The sequence below is a fragment of the Apodemus sylvaticus genome, unplaced genomic scaffold (assembly GCF_947179515.1).
Source record: "Apodemus sylvaticus unplaced genomic scaffold, mApoSyl1.1 scaffold_430, whole genome shotgun sequence".
NCBI lineage: Eukaryota > Metazoa > Chordata > Mammalia > Rodentia > Muridae > Apodemus > Apodemus sylvaticus.
In genome coordinates this window covers 1-4409 of record NW_026263398.1, presented here as the reverse complement: position 1 = coordinate 4409, position 4409 = coordinate 1, and the positions used below count along the sequence as shown (strand labels likewise).

Genomic DNA, 4409 nt, shown 5'->3' with positions numbered 1-4409 from the left:
CCAGACTATGTGAAGAATCCCACTTGCTCACTTCTTCCCCTGCCTATATAAGTTCCCTGAGAAAATACAGTTTGATAGGTGTTGAGCAGTTACTTACTCTTGGCCTCTTCGCATCTCCTGTCTCTGTTTCTCTGCCCTTCTCTTCTAGGGTCCCCTGTCAAAAAACCCCACAGGTCGTGGCCTTCCAATCTTTTACTCTAAGGTAGTTTTTGTCTTTGACACTGAGGTGTGTCTCCTGTATACAAAAACATGTAGGGTCCTGTTTCCTTATCCAGTCTGTTAGCCAATGTCTTTTTATTGGGGAATTGAGTCCATTGATATTAAGAGATATTGAAGAATAGTGATTATTGTTTCCTGTCATTTTTATGTTATTTTTATATTTGAGTGGTTATCTTCTTTTGAGTTTGATGAAAGAAGGTTACTATCTTGCTTTTTCCAGGGAATAGTTTCCCTTTTGTATTGGTGTTTTACCCCTATGATCCTTTGTAGGGCTGGATTTGTGGAAAGATATTGTGTAAATTGGTTTGTCATGGAATATCTTTGTTTCTCCATCTATGGTGATTGAGAGTTTTGCTGGATATAGTAGTCTTGGCTGACATTTGCGTTCTCTTGGAGTCTGCATGAGATCCACCCAGGATCTTCTAGCTTTCATGGTCTCTGGTGAGAAGTCCGGTGTATTTCTGGTAGATCTGCCTTTATATGTTACCTGACCTTTTTCTCGTAATGCATTTAATATTCTTTCTTTGTTTTGTGCATTTTGTGTTTTGACTATTAAGTGATAAGAGGAATTTCATTTCTAGTACAAACTATTTGGAGTTCTTGTATGTTTATGGGCATCTCTTTCTTTAAGTCAGATAAGTTTTCTTCTATAATTTTGTTGAAGATATTTACTGGTCCTTTCATTTGGGAATCTTATCTCTTCTATACCTCTTACACTTAGGTTTGGCCTTCTCATTGTGTCCTGGATTTCCTGGATGTTTCATGTTAGGAGCAATTTGCATTTTGCATTTTTGACTGTTGTGTCAATGTTTTCTATAGTATTTTCTGCACTTTTGATTCTTTCTTCCATCTCTTCTATTCTGCTGGTGATACTTGCATCTATGACTCCTGATCTCTTTCCTAGGTTTTCTATCTCCAGAGTTGTCTCCCTTTGTTATTTCTTTATTATTTCTATTTCCATTTATAGATCTTGCATGGTTTTGTTCAATTCCCTCACCTGTTTTGTTGGGCTTTCCTGTAATTCATTAAGAGAGTGTTGCATTTCCTCTTTAAGACCTTCTAGCTTTTCACCCGTATTCTCCTTTATTTCTTGAATGGAGTTATTCAAGTCCATCTTAAATTCCTCTATCATCATCATGAAATGTGACTTTAAATGAGAATCTTGCTTTTCTGGTGTGTTGCGGTGTTCAAGGTTCTCTGTGATGGGAGAGCTGGGTTTGGATAATGCGAAATAGCTTTGGTTTCTGTTGCTTATGTCCTTGCCGTTGCCTCTCAATGCAGCAACCAGTCATGCACTAGAGCCTTCAAATCATGATGCAAAATGATCTTTTCTCTTTAAAAATGTTGATTATCTAAATCAGTGTTTCTCACTCTTCCTAATCTGCTGCCTTTTAATACAATTCTTCATGTTGTGGTGATCCTCCAGCCATAAAATTATTTTCATTGTTAAATCATATTTTTGCTAGTTATAAATCATAATGTAAATATTTTGTAGATATAGGTTTATCAGTGGGGTCTCAATTCAAAAGTTAAAAATCACTGATTTAAATGTTCTTGCTATTGTGATGAAACCTAACACAGAAGATTTAAATGACAGGGCTGGTGTATTAGTTTGGGTTCTCTAGAGTCATAGAATGTATGTGCAGTCTCTACATCGTTAGGGAATTTGTCTATGACTTACAGTCTATAGTCCAACTCCCCAGAAATGGTCAGAAGCAGCTGTGGATGAAAGTAGAAGGATCTAGCAGTTGCTCATTCCCATGAGGCAAGCAGGCAAAGAAGAGTGAGTAAATCTTGCTTCTTCCAATGTCCTTATATAGATCTCCAGCAGAGGGTGTAGCCCAGATTAAAGGCTGTAGGTCTCCAGCAGAGGGTGTGGCCCAGATTAAAGGCATGTGTCTCCATGCCTTTGATCCCAGATGATCTTGAACTCGGAGATCTCCTTGTCTTTATCTTCTGGAATTCATCGCCACTATGCTTCAAGCTCTCCATGCCAAGATCCAGGTCAGAAACTTATATCTCTGAGCCTCCAGATTAGGATCATAGATGAGCCTTCCAATTCTAGATTGTAGTTCATTCCAGATATAGTCAAGTTGACAACTAGGAATAGCCACTACAGCTGGTGAGGCAGCTCAGCAGTTAAGAGTACTGACTGCTTTTCCAGAAGTCCTGAGTTCAATTTCCAGCAACCACAAAGTGGCTGACAACCATCTGTAATGAGATCTAGTGCCCTCTTCTGGTGTGTCTGAAGACAGCTACAGTCTACTTTATTGTGTTTATTTATTTACTTATTTATTTATGATAAAATAAATAAGCCTTTTTAAAAAAATTTAAAAGATACACAAAAATCATTTTGAAAATGACATTCATCTAATAACCTTAAAAATTTAGACTGGCTGTGGATATGGCTCAGTAAAGCATGTGCTTTGCAAGCCCAGGGACCTAAGATAAATTCATTCCCAGAACCAAATTAAAATTATGCTCGTTGTGGCACATGCTTAATATCACAGAGCTGGGTACTGGAGACAGAAGGATCCCATTGGGATGCCCCTTGTCCTGTAAAGATCCTAGATCAGGAGTAAGGATGGCTGTGAGTCACCATGTGGTTGCTGGTGTTTGATCTCAGTACCTTTGGAAGAACAGTTGGTGCTCTTCCCCCACTGAGCCATCTTTCCAACCCTGTGCTGAACTTCATGAAATTGGTTTAGTCTATGATGATACTATCCCAAATCTGAATTCCTGTTGAAAAACCACAGTTATGGATCTGGACTTTGAGATGGACCATTACAAATGGATTGTTGTGTTCTGTTTAATTTTGGCAGTAATATAATACCTATGCTTTTTGTTTTTTTAATTTTAGAGCCAGTGACAACAAGACTTGAGAATGAAAACTAGATGTAGTAAACATCCAGAAAATGCAGAGACAACAGGAAAATGCATAGTATTAGTACTGGGATGTTTGAGATAGGGTCTCCATGGACCTGGCTTTCCCTGTTAATCTGTCTCTTGATCAGGACAGCATCTGGTATGGCCTGCAGAGTTGATTCTTGTACATTTTTTGTGGGCTGTATGTCAATGGATTGTTTTGCCAATCCATTGACAGTGCTCTGTTCTGTGAAGGTTGTGGTGAGCTGACACACCTGTACAGACTGAGCAGAGTGAATGCAATCATGACCTTAATGAAGCAGGTCACCATCTCAATGATTGTAAACTTGATCATGAGCTATTTCCTTAGGCATCACACAGTGGATATTTGGGAATGTTGCAATAAACATCCAGTTGCAAATACTTCTTCAATTCAGTTTGTGTCAGATTAACCAGCGTGCCCTAGTACATGTTCCACTTCCATAGTTATTGAGTTTTCAGTTAGTGCATCAAGCACAGTAATGTCAGTCTCCTAACTAGCATGATTGTGCACATGATAAGGTTTTCCTGTGACATTGTCTGTTTTTGTTTGGGTTTTTTTTTTTTTTTTGATTTTTTTTTTTTTTTTTTTTTTTTTTTGAGACAGGGTTTCTGTGTATAGCCCTGGCTATCCTGGAACTCATTCTGTAGACCAGGCTGGCCTCTAACTCAGAAATCTACCTACCTCTGCCTCCCAGAGTGCTGGGATTACAGACATGTGCCACCACCAGCACCTCCGGGCTCCCTGAAACATTGTCAAACACTGACTTGATCACATTTGTCCAGCCCTCCCTACCATTTCTTAATTTTGAAACAGGGTTTCTCTTTGACTGATTGGTCTTTATTGCACCTGCCTCTGCTTTCCAAGTGCTAAGATTAAATGGGCTTTACTTTCTAAATTCTTAACTGCTGCATATTTCCATTTTCCTTTATGGTAATTGACAAGGGCTGACTTGCTTTTTTTTTTTCCAGCAGTATCTCAAAATTGTCCTAATACTCAATTATAGAGATGCCTCAGTTTAGATTAAAGAAAGCTTATCCTTAGAATACTGTAAAATTGCCTGACTTCAATTGTTTTTGCTAGCCTGTATAAGGTAGTGTCACTGGTTATGGATAAATTATTCTAGCATGCTGTTGCTTAGTGGTAACACTTTTCAAGACAGTTCTCAGTATCCCAGGTTGTCTGCACTCTGGACTAGGCTGATGTTGAACTAGATCCTCCTGCCTCCCAAACGCTTGGATTAAAAGCATGTCAGCCCACCCCTCTACCTAATTCATCATTAAAT

General features: G+C 38.7%; 1 non-coding gene across 1 annotated transcript; it reads left to right on the top strand.

The window, feature by feature from the left end:
- Window positions 1-2925: 2925 nt before the first annotated feature.
- On the top strand, window positions 2926-2997 carry LOC127676239 (small nucleolar RNA SNORD50). The gene has a single exon (XR_007975752.1). It is a non-coding gene; the product is annotated as a small nucleolar RNA SNORD50 (small nucleolar RNA).
- The last annotated feature ends 1412 nt before the right edge of the window (window positions 2998-4409 follow it).